The 12,795-nt window shown below is 40.0% G+C and overlaps 1 long non-coding RNA gene across 1 annotated transcript in view; it reads right to left on the bottom strand.

Annotated features, from left to right (window-relative positions):
- LOC144092147 (uncharacterized) overlaps nt 1-12,795 on the bottom strand; it is a 44,374-nt gene that overhangs the window by 17,771 nt on the left and 13,808 nt on the right. Inside the window, exon 2 of the long non-coding RNA XR_013305986.1 lies at nt 11,334-11,521. This is a non-coding gene — a long non-coding RNA (uncharacterized LOC144092147). The remainder of the gene's footprint in view (nt 1-11,333; nt 11,522-12,795) is intronic.

Raw genomic sequence — 12,795 nt, 5'->3', positions numbered from 1 at the left:
GGAAAATCTTAATAAAAATCAGCAAAAAGGAAGTCATGTGAGCAGTACAACCAGGAAGTATGTTCTTAGCGGTCTAGTTTGGCATCCCTAGGTAAGATGGCGGCGCCCTGAGCGAGCAATGGCAGAGTTTTTTCACGTTTTATGCAAGGTATGATTTATCTTTTTCTTGAATTTCATTCATAGATGTCAAAATAAATGTTGTTTAGCGTTTAATCTGTTTATCTTCTCTATTTTTAAATACAGTATTTTCACGACTATAGGGCGCACATAAAAGTCTTACATTTTCTCCAAAATAGACAGGGGGCCTTATAATCTGGTGCGCTTTATATATGGACCAATACTAAAATTGTTATCACGAGAAAATAAAATAAATCAGTCGATAGGGTACACCATCCTCTACAGCGCTCACAACTACGGCAAGCAGCCCCCGACTCTACTATTTTTCCTGTAGAAAAAGTACTGCGCAGTGACTGCTGGGATATAGAGTTCTTTTGTCAATACACCCAATGGATTGTGGCCCGGCCATCGACATCAACGCAGCTTTACGAAGCATGGACGCTAGCTACTAGCTAGCTACTATTTGCGAATGGATTTTGGCCTGGCCATCGACATCAACAAAGCTTTACGAAGCATGGAAGACAGCGTTGGAATAGTTAGGCTAGCTACTAGCTAGCTACTATTTGCGAATAGATTGTGGCCACCAGGACGAACGTATAAAACTCAGCGTTTTCGATGACTCATTTGGACAACTGTTCAATTCGGACACAGAAAATGAGGACTTTGATGGATTTTTGGGTGACGATGATGTGAGTACATTGTAAAATGGCTAAATAAAGTACAACCGAACTCAGTTTTGCTTCCGTTGCCTTTAAAAAACGTGTTTTTAGCGTGTGGGTGAAGCGTGTATGTTTAAGATGGTGTATGTTTTACCATGCCTGGCTGCGTCTATAAAAACGGTGCGTCCTTTGTCTGTGTAAAATACAGAAATAGCACTCGTTAGTGACACTGCGCCTTTAAATGCGATGCGCCATATAGTCATGAAAATACGGTAAATGACCATATCGGCCGTATTGCCTTGCGTTATGGCGTTTAGTCTTTGTCACCTTGCAGTTTCGTGCATGTGAAGTCTAATTTATGCGCATATAAGTCGCACCCTTTATTAAGTCATCATTTGTTAGCGACAAATATGGCGTATATGCGAGAAAATACGGTAATTGAACTCCTGTTATTGAGTAGAAGCGAGTATGAAATGTACTCGGCAGGAAAGTTGTGTGAAATCTTTCCCCTTTATGGCATTTTGGCACATTGGGAAATAAAACTTAACTGCATACGTTAACTAGAAAATGCGATTGCAGGGGAAATGGAGTGAGGAGGTTTTGCAGGAATAAATCAGCAAATTGGAGAAAAAAAAAATCTGATATTCTGGCCACCGTCTATGCTTCTCCTTTTGGAAGGAAGAAATGTACCCAGACAGTCAAGCTGTCAGCGACATACAGCGACATCTACAGAATCGTGATTGTAGTCCATAAAAAAGACTGATTGCAACCCGTCCACTTCGGGGAAAATTTGAGACTTTTAAGTGCGCCCTATGTGAGTAAATATGTGCCGTGTTGTTATTATTTTATCGCTTAATAAGGGGAATTGCAATCATTAACCTCCAATGACGTGGCTTTCGTCCACATGTGTGGATATCACATTTTTGGGCCGCTTTAAGGTCAACTTGATTTCACGTGGGCCGGACCATTCCAGATATAATATTTAGAAATTTTTTTTAATAAATGGATTAAAAGAACTGGATTAAAATCCCTGAATATTCATTTTTTTATAGATCTAAAACAATGTTTATTTTAGCTTTTTTATATATATATATATATATATATATATATATATATATATATATATATATATATATATATATATATATATATATATATATATATTTAGATTATACAAAATTATTTTTGAACTAAAAACTGAAAAAATGGATTAAAAAATTACAATTATTGATTTAAAAGGGGGAAAATCAGGAAATTTAATAAACATCTATACTCTTCATTTTAATTTGATCCTAAAACAGAAAGTCGGCACTCATGATTTACTTTCCCGGGCCACACAAAATGATGCGGCGGACCAGATTTGGCCCCCGGGCCGCCACTTTGACACATGCTCTAGTGTGTATTTCTTGCTTTTCCCTTCGCTTTAATTCCTTGCTAACATTTTGGTTAAAATCTATGTTTGCGTGCACTACATCCATATAAAATAGCTAAAAACCATTATGAATATCCACTCCATCTCCAGAGGCAGCCTGTTGCTCGCACCAGCATCCCGCGAACACGGCGAGGCCCGTTCTCAGCGGCAGACGCGGCGATGGCGGCGTCGTGCAGACACCCGCCGACGGGAAAGATGACACATTCAAACGCAGACAGCGCCGCCAGCGCCGCCGGCGCGCGGTAACCAGGCAACAGGAAGCCTGGCGCGCTGACCACTGACACCGCATCATAATGAAACTGCGTTTAGCATCGCACGCTTGCTCTCGCCACCCGTTTGGGTTTCTCTCAAATCCGGCAGACGTGACTCAACTCCGGGTTGGAGTCAGCCTCCCGTGTGGCGTTTTCTCTTCCTCCACCTACTCATCGACGATACGCCAGCGCTCGCCACCCACTTTTTTCTCTCTCGCGCGATCTTTTCATTTAGCAAATGGTCGTGCGTTAACCTATTGTGAGGACATTTGTGTGCATCATTTTGGGCATATTTTGAAGGGAAGACAAAAGCAAACAACCCTCGATAGGTTGCATCTGAAAGTCAGGGTGGAGGCGGGGCCAATAGAGCCAACCCGGGACAAGAAAGGTATCAAAATGTAAAACAAAATTAGAATTAAGTTTAGTGTAAGGTTAGATGAAATTTATTTTTGAGTGTGTCTGCATCGTAATCCAAGTTCATTTCAATTTGTTTATGTTATGTTACGAGCGTGTTGCCGTGCAAAAAGTCACTGTGGGGTTGGCGTGGGTTTTTTACAGGTACTCCGGTTTTCTCCCACATCCCAAAAACATGCATGCTAAGCTACTTGTAGCCTAAATAGCCACTAGCTACAAGTGATTGACTGTTTTGTCTCCTTCTGCCCTGCGATTGCAGGCCACGGTACTCAGACGTTTCGTCGAAAGACGTTTGGTCGACCGGACGTTTGGTCGAACGGACGTTTGGTCGAACGGACGTTTGGTCGAACGGACGTTTGGTAGAACGGACGTTTGGTAGAACGGACGTTTGGTCGAACGGACGTTTGGTCGAACGGACGTTTGGTCGACCGAACGTTTGGTCGACCGGACGTCTGGTCGAACGGACGTTTGGTACAACGGACGTTTGGTAGAACGGACGTTTGGTAGAACGGACGTTTGGTCGCCGGGTTGTTACTGTTGAAACCAGCTCTCAAAATTATAATCATGAGAGAGAGACAGAGCTAGTTTAATATCTAAATATCTAATATCAAAATATCAACAGTAAACTCTGTCATAATTTGACAGCGAGCGAACCCGGCGACCAAACGTCCGTTCTACCAAACGTCCGTACTACCAAACGTCCGGTAGACCAAACGTCCGGGACCAAACGTCTGGGGACCAAACGTCTTTCGACAAAACGTCTGGTCACGCAGGCCACAAATCCCACCTGGTGCCCGAAGTCAGGTTGGATAGGCTCCGGCACCCCCCGCGACCCTTGTGAGAATAAGCAGTTCAGAAAATGAATGAATGAAAATCTGCTGACAGATTCCTATTGATTTATCAAGCATCTATTTATTATTATCATTTTTATTTTATTTTATTCTATATTATTATTTATCTAGTGATTTATTCAGCCTGTTGCAATGCGACATTTTTTCCGTTTCATCGTGTATTCTTTTACTCGAGTGCGATTTATAGAAAAACATTTTTTTTAAATATAGTTTATGCCTCTACAAAAGCTGATTTTCAATCAGGCATCTTTCTGGTCTGCTTTTCATGAAAGACATGCCAATCCGATTTATTTTTTGTTAACTGGAAACAGGCATTTTTTTGTATTTTTTTTTACCCGCATGAGCCTCGAGGACATGAAAGCGTCAGTAGAATTCCTCCGGAGCGCCTTGATATTTAATAATCATATCCATATTTGATGTCAGCGTATCAATATTGTATCACAGCAAATAATATCGACATTTTGTCCCACTTTCCAGCACGCCGTTCGCCGCCAAAATGAAATTGTCATAGCAGGCATTTCAAAGCGTGTGTTTTGTCCTTCCCCCGTGCCGCTTTGCCCCCACGGCGGCGATACGGCGCCTCCGAGCTAATGTTTCCTCTGGTTGGTGGGCGAGGCCGCCAGCTCGCGCACCGACGCCGACGGTTCCGCCACAGACGCCGACATCAAAAAAAGCGCATCTTCTGAATACCAAATGAGACCAAGACTGAAGAATAGCGGCAGGAAATTGAACAATAAAAATCCATCCGTGCAGGCTTCAAAAAAATCCAAATCATCCTCGTTCAGGTTTCCTTTGGGGGGGGCGGTTCGGGGGGATTTTTATTTTATGTCGACCAATTGCGTCCGCAATGACAGATTGAATGAATTTTGATCGTTTGGAGATGTTGTTGGCCTAAAAAAACGGTCCAAATCCTCTTTTTGAGACTCTTAGCTAATCAGAAAAGCCTTTGAATTGGACATCTCGTGCTCTGATTGGCTCTGAAAATAGGATTGCTGCCAACCTTCCCACGCAAAATGGATTTTGGATTGCTGTCCACGGCAGATCATAAAAGCATTTGAATTTTTGTTGACATTTTTCTGCTAAAAAAAGAGGAAAACATTCATTCATTCATTTTCTGAATCGCTTTATCGTCATTAGGGTCGCGGGGGGGGGGGTGCTGGAGCCTATCCCAGCTGGTGGCCAATTGGTGGCCAGCCAACCACAGGGCACAAGAAGACAAACAACCAATCACAGTCATAGCTCGGAGTAATTTAGAGTGTCCAATCAGCCTAGCATGCTTGTCTTTGGAATGTGGGAGGAAACCGGAGTACCCGGAGAAAACCCACGCAGGCCCGGGGAGAACATGCAAACTCTACACAGGTGGACCGACCTGGATTTGAACCCAGGACCCCAGAGCTGTGAAGCCGACACGCTAACCACTCAAGCCGCTGGCAAACATTTAATATCCTCTTTTTATTTTATTATTTTTATTTTTTTAGCTTTTGATTCAAAAGAATCATTTTTAATGTTATTTAAAGTGTTTTTTTTATTTCATTTTACTTTTTTATTAAAAAAAACAAGGGATTTGAATTTGTCTGTTCTTGCCACCAAAATCGTTATTTAAGGGAGCGTCAACAAATTGCTTTTTTAATATCTAAAATGTTTATTCATCTATTCGCTGATTTTTTTGCACTATAATTATGATAAAATATATTTTATATATTATTATTCATTCATTTTCCTTACCGCTTATACTCACGAGGGTGGCAGGGGTGATGGAGCCTATCCCAGCCATCTATGGAAGTAGGCGGGGACTCCCTGAATTGGTTGCCAGCCAATCGGAAGGCAGTGGGAGGGGCATTTTTGGTTGCCAGCCAATCGGAAGGCAGTGAGAGGGGCAATTTTGGTTGCCAGCCAATCGGAAGGCAGTGGGAGGGGCAATTTAGAATGTTCAACCAACCTACCACACATGTTTTGGGAGAAAATCAAATCAAAAGTACCCGGAGAAAAGCCACATAAGGAAGTAGCAATTTACAAGCCGAAAGTGACTATATTTATTAACATTAAAAAAATGTGACAAGTTTTTCCTAACGTAAAACTGAAACATATTTAACTATTGTAGTTTATCTTGGGTTTTTTTAACGTTCCGGGTCGTTTTGAAAACAAAGTTAGCGATATGAAGGCAGGCAATTGGTCAAAAGCTCGGGTTGAAACTTTGTTCACAAATCCCGCATAATTCCTTCAGCCAACGTATTCATGCAAATGCGTTTTAAATCGCAGCCGAAAGGTGTCTCCTTACGAGGCAAAATTTTAAAAACAAACAACGATTGAAAAAGCCAGAGGTGACATTTAGTGGAGGAACAACGACGACTGTCTGGGAAGATAATCACGCTTGGGTAGAATTGACAAATTGCCTTTGAACGTCTCGCAGAAATACAGAAAATAATAGACGGCGTAACTCAATAAGCAAAGACCAGTCATTGACGGTCGGTCGTTCCTCGGAGCAATTCCGCTTCTATTTTTACAGTCACAGGACTTTAGTTCATAAAAAGACAATTCTGAGCAGGTCATTCAAGACCAGCATCACCAGAAAACCGTTGCCTGACAAGAACACAAAACCGTATTAGATACGTTTTTTTGATGATTTCAAATTGTGTACGCCGTATAACAGCTTTTGTACGGGAAAAAACATTTTTAAAACTGTGTTTTTAATTGTAAAACCGATTTAGTTTTACCCATTTCAGCTCTAATCCGATCGTCTCGCTCACTGTTAGCAAACGAAAACGTCATTGTCGATTGCTAATGTTGTCACGCTTTAAGAATGATATGCGCTTTCCGCTTTTTCACGATATAAATATAGCGTGTCAGCAAGCAATGTACCCGGACAGTCAAGCTGTCAAGGACATACAGCGACATCTACAGAGTCTTGAATTTAGTGCATACAAAAGGCGCACCGACTGACTGGGCGCCACGTCCACTTTGGGAAAAATTTTAGACTTTTAAGTGCGCCCTATGCGAATAAATATGTCTTGCATAGCATTTGTACGGTTTATTATCACTTAATAAGGGGAATTGCAATTATTAATAAGGGCAGCAATTGGCCGAGTTGGGCAGGTATGAAACACACCTCCAAAGAAGCCCCCGTGTCTGGAAAATTTCAAAATAATTGCATAAAAGTCTAAAATTGTATCCTGAACTTGTAGCTTATTAGTTTCCGATGTTAGAGAGTGGAGGAAAAACAGTGACAAACTGCAAGGAGAACACGCAAACTCCACACAGGAAGGTCCAAATCTGGGTTTGAACCCACGATCTCAGAACTGTGAGGCCGACGCGCTAACCACTGACTCCACCGGTCCAGTAGCATCACCAGAAAAAGGTTATTTTGCCTGACAAGAACACAAAACACCCCTCCAATTAAGACCCCAAAATTGAAAAATTCCAAAATTAAAGCCTAAGACTCCAAAATCCTATGCTAAACTTGTAGCTAATTAGTTTGTGCGGGTGTTTCCAATGTTTTCGGCAAAGTTGCTTGAGCAAAAAAGGTGACAAACTGCGGGGAGAAAATTCAAACTCCAAACAGGAATGTCCAAATCTGGGATTGAACCCTCGATCTCAAAACTGTGAGGCCGACGCGCTAACCACTGACTCCACCGTGCCAACAGCATCATCAGAAAACCGTTATTTTGCCTGACAGGAACACAAAACCCACCTCCAAACAAGAACCCGTATCTGAAAATTTTCAAAATAAAAGCATACAACTCCAAAACCCTATACTAAACTTGTAGCTAATTTAGCTTGCACGCGTGTTTCCAATGTTATTGGCAAGGTCGCGTGGAGCAAAAACAGTGACAAACTTCGGGGAGCATACGCAAACTCCACACAGGAAGGTCCGAATCTGGGATTGAACCCTCGATCTCAGAACTGTGAGGCCGACAGGCTAATCCACCGACTCCACCGGGCCAATAGCATCACCAGAAAACCGTTATTTTGCCTGAAAAGAATAGAAAACACACCTCCAAACAAGACCCCTAATCTGAAAAATTCCAAAATAAAAGCCTAAGACTCCAAAATCGAGCTAATTAGTTTGCGCGGGTGTTTCCAATGTTATCGTCAAGGTGGCGTGGAGCAAAAACGATGACAAACCGCTTAAATTATGGAGTAAAAGACCTTGACAGTTTGCATATTGAGCTGTTTGACTTCCTGACGGCGTTGTTTTCCAATCGGCGGCCTCATAACAAATATGTCCGAAACGTGTGCGATAAAAGGACGCTTGTCCACTAAATCCGCCTTGTTTGGCTGCAGAAAATGACTGTAATAAAAACAGTAATTACTAGCGAGCAATGTCACACGGGAGAACGGCGCCGACCGATATTGAACCGGGAAATTATCACTGTTTTGCTTAATAAGTATAGAAAAAAATACGCGGCTGAAAGTCATCTCGGTGGTGACAATGATTGTCAAATGAGTATTTATGGTAAAATTTATCTTTTTTTGTTTTGCATTACTTAAGTGATTGCAACAACAAAAATATTGATTGACTGCTTTTTACTTTTTTTGCTCAAAATTTTAAAAAAACATATTTCCTTTTTCATTTCTTGAACAAAAAAATGTTTAAAATTGTTTTCTCCTTTCTTTAATAAAAAAAATCATATGAATAAGTATATAAATAATAATAATAAATATAAAAAGAAGTTTATATGGAAAAAAAATAGAAAAATGCTGTTTTTAAATATATATAATATATATATATATATTCAAAAACAGCATTTTTCTAAATTTATTTTTTTTCCATATAAACTTCTTTTTATATTTATTATTATTATTTATATACTTATTCATATTATTTTATATCTATATTCTTTTGTAATTAGAACATGAAAATAAATACAATAATATATATATATATATATATGTATGTATATATATATATATATATATATGCATATATATGTGTATATATATGTATGTATATATATATGTATATATATGTATATGTATATATATATATATATATATATATATATATATATATATATATATATGTATATATATATATATAAAATTCGCTTCTCCTTAAAACATAAATAACATTTAAGAATTAGATAGCTGTTTTTGAAAATGTTTTAAAAATGAAATCCTATAATTAAAAAAAAAACAATTTAATGCAAGTGAAATATAGATATATAAATAAACAAATATAATGAAAATGTTTTTTCTTTAGTTCTTATCAAAATGCAAAATAAACAAAAATGGAAGATAAATCAGAAAAAAATATACTAATAAGATTTTTAAAAATTATATCTAAACAATTATGAGTGGGCAGCCCGGCGAATGAGTGGTTAGCGCGTCAGCCTCACAGTGGGGGGACCTGGGTTCAAATCCAGGTCGGTCCACCTGTGTGAGGGTGCATGTTCTCCCCAGGCCTGCGTGGGTTTTCTCCGGGTACTCCAGTTTCATCCCACATTCCAAAGACAAGCATGGTAGGCTGATTGGACACTCGAAATTGCCCCTAGCTTTGAATGATTGGTTGTTTGTCTTCTCGTGTCCTGTGATTGGCTGGCCACCAATTCAGGTTGTCCCATGCCTCTGGCTCAAAGTCAGCTGGGTTGGGCTCCAGCACCCCCAGTTCAGAAAATGAGAAAGCGAAATTTCAAACCATTCCATCGACAATCCACACCAATTGCTAAATCGCTAAATACTCCATTGATTGGTCATTGCGGCTTGGCAGCGTACGATCTCCGCCGACTCTCCCAGTCCAATTTAATTGGACATCCCGCGCCGTCAACGACATCCAAAGAGTAAAACAAACACGAAAGCAGTAAGTGGCATCATCTCTGCCATCTCCGCCATCTTAAATCCCCAAAACAATGCTTCTGAGAAAGCCTCCTCCTCTTAATGCCCCAAAAATCCGATTTCCACCGTAATTGCTTTTACCCAGCGGACGTAAATGCATGTTTACGGGCCACTGCCATCTTATCCGCGTAAGAGCAAGCCCAAAAAAAATGACAATTATTACATCCCTGACTCAATTTGGCGGCATGACAGCGGCGGCTATTCGATGCTTTCGGGACGCCGTGGACAGAAACGCGGCTCGCTTGTTATCGGATGTCATCGTGACCCAAACCAGACGCTACTTATATTCCCTCAAATCCGCCCTTATTTCCCCTCCTTTTGCCCGCGGGCCTGAAATTTCCTTCCCGAGTTTTTATCTCTTCCCTTTTTTTTTCTGGCGGTCTCCCGGGTGAGGTCACGGTGGGATCCCGAGTCCCTCGGCCTGGCCGAGCCCACCGACCGGTCGGTGGGTCGGTATAATTATGACGGATGGAGTCATTTCCAGAGGAGCCTTTGGGCAAGACGCTCGGAGTCTCTGGGCTTTAACGACTTTTTAATAGAGCTCACTGGCGAAGCCGCCACGTAGCGGGTGCGCCGCCGACAAATCACCGCGGTTAAAGCGGGTAATGGCGCGGGAGGTTATGTGTGGTCCGGTCTTTTTAGAAGCCCCCCTGTAGGAGCAACGATTGGGTCTTTTCCTTAGCCCCTTGTCCACCCTCACAGTTGGAAGTGACACTTAAATGGAAGCCTTGCTACTCTTTGAATTGAATGAATATGAATATATTTGAATAAAAAGGTAAAAATTAAGGTTAAAAAAAAATGGAACATCCACACACACCCAGACTAAAACCCAAGTGAACATCTCTATTAACGTCTGAGTGTGATTTATTTAATAAAGGGACATTACATTTTAATGACCATATACATATTCGTGTTCATGGACGTATATATTTAAATGTGTAAGATTATAGCCATAGGCTAATTTGATTAGCTGATTAGCTAACGTTAGCGTCTCGATCGCGTATTTTTGCGGTTGAGTTGGAGTCACCCGCTTTTGAGAAGAAAATGGCTCATCTCATTTTCTGAACTGCTTTATCCTCACTAGAGTCGCGGGGGGTGCCGGAGCCTATCCCAGTTGACTTCTTGGCAGCTAATAAATGAGTTAATACAAGGGTTGACTCGGGTTGGTTCGCGGGCCGCATTAACGTCAACTCGGTTTCATGTGGGCCGGACCATTTTAGATATAATATTTAGATATATTTTTTTATAAATGGATTAAAAGAACTGGATCAAAAGCCCTGAATATTCCGTTTTTTTATAGATCTAAAACAATGTTTATTTTAGCTTTTTTTATATATATTTTTAGATTTTACAAAATGATTTTGTATCTAAAAACAGAAAAAAAATGATTAAAAATTTACAATTATGGATTTAAAAGGGGGAAAATCAGGAAATCTAATATACATCTATACTCTTCATTTTAATTTGATCCTAGAACAGAAAGTCGGGACTCATGATTTACTTTCTCGGGCCGCACAAAAAGATGCGGTGGGCCAGATTTGGCCCCGGGGCCGCCACTTTGACACCTGTGAGTTAATACTTAAATATGCAAGCAAATCCTTTTTTCCCTGATTCCAATCCCCTGAAAATGACAAAATCAGGCCCGATTTCCGATCGCGTGATTGGGAACACCGCTAATCTCGTTAGCAGCTAGCATCAGACAACTCTCTCAATGAGATAACTAGTAATTCTGAGTCGAAATGGTCACAAAGAAGAAAAGTAGAGAGAGAGGAGAAACCTTAGCAACGCTGCTTGACTGGCGATGTTATCCCAAAAGGCTTCCCAGTTATCAGCAATGAAGTCATGGAGTCGGGTTTCTTTCTGGGTATCCATCCCATAGTCTCGGGAGGAGGGGAAAGTGGGGACCCTTCCATTACGAGATGGCATCTCCCCACATGGGTGCGCCCACCTTCACCCCTGATGTCGCTGGAAGAAGACGATAAGAAATGTCAATCCAATATTTGGTTACAGTTACAATATGTCACTGGATGCTTTTCAAGAGGCTAGAAAAACAAATGTATTGTTAATAAGGATATATTTCAACTTTTCCACAATAGACGTGATGTTTTAATTTTGGATTTTGGTGAAATTTTGCTGAAATGTTGGTCTATAGTGTGGATGGTCATGGAGACTAAGGATGTGCCGATGCTATTTTGTTTTTTTCCATTTTTTTGTTTTTAAGGCATAATTTGGCAAAAGACTGCTTTTTGAAAAAATAGAGGTAGTAATAAAACTAAATAGAAGATGTTACAACACTGACAACAAAATAAGTCAACTTTTCAGCAAAATAACGAAATGATGGTATTGTATTTTACGCACTATAAAGGCACAAATAAAAGACTAGTACTGCTACTACGACTAAAACTACTACTACGACTAAAACTACTACTACTACGACTAAAACTACTACTACTACTACGACTAAAACTACGACTACTACTATGACTAAAACTACGACTACTACTATGACTAAAACTACGACTACTACTATGACTAAAACTACGACTACTACTATGACTAAAACTACGACTACTACTACTACAACTAATACTACGACTAAAACTACTACTAATACGACTAAAACAACTAAGACTACTACGACTAAAACTACTAAGACTACTACTACTACTAAAACTACTAAGACTACTACTACTACTAAGACTACTACTACTACTAAAACTACTAAGACTACTACTACTACTACTAAAACTACTAAGACTACTACTAAGACTACTACTAAGACTACTACTACTACTAAGACTACTACTACTACGACTACTACTAAGACTACTTCTAAGACGACTACTACTACTACTACTACTACTGAGACTACTACTACTAAGACTACTACTACTACTAAGACTACTACTACTAAGACTACTACTACTACTAAAACTACTAAGACTACTACTACTACTAAAACTACTAAGACTACTACTACTAACACTACTGCTATTACTACTACTACTAACACTACTACTATTACTACTACTACTACTAACACTACTACTATCACCACTATCACCAGCACTACTGCATTTTATAATCCAGCGCGCCTTATATATGAACCCAATTTTAAGGTCGGCCATTCATTTACAGTGCAGAAAATACGGTAATTGTCCAAGTTGCTGTATGTCTATCTTCCTTCAGCAACATTGAAGGGTCGACTAGACAAAATGATGCTAAATCATCTGGAGAAC

This window comes from Stigmatopora argus, chromosome 2, assembly GCF_051989625.1.
Source record: "Stigmatopora argus isolate UIUO_Sarg chromosome 2, RoL_Sarg_1.0, whole genome shotgun sequence".
NCBI classification, from domain to species: Eukaryota; Metazoa; Chordata; class Actinopteri; order Syngnathiformes; family Syngnathidae; genus Stigmatopora; species Stigmatopora argus.
This window is presented reverse-complemented; position numbering and strand designations above follow the sequence as displayed.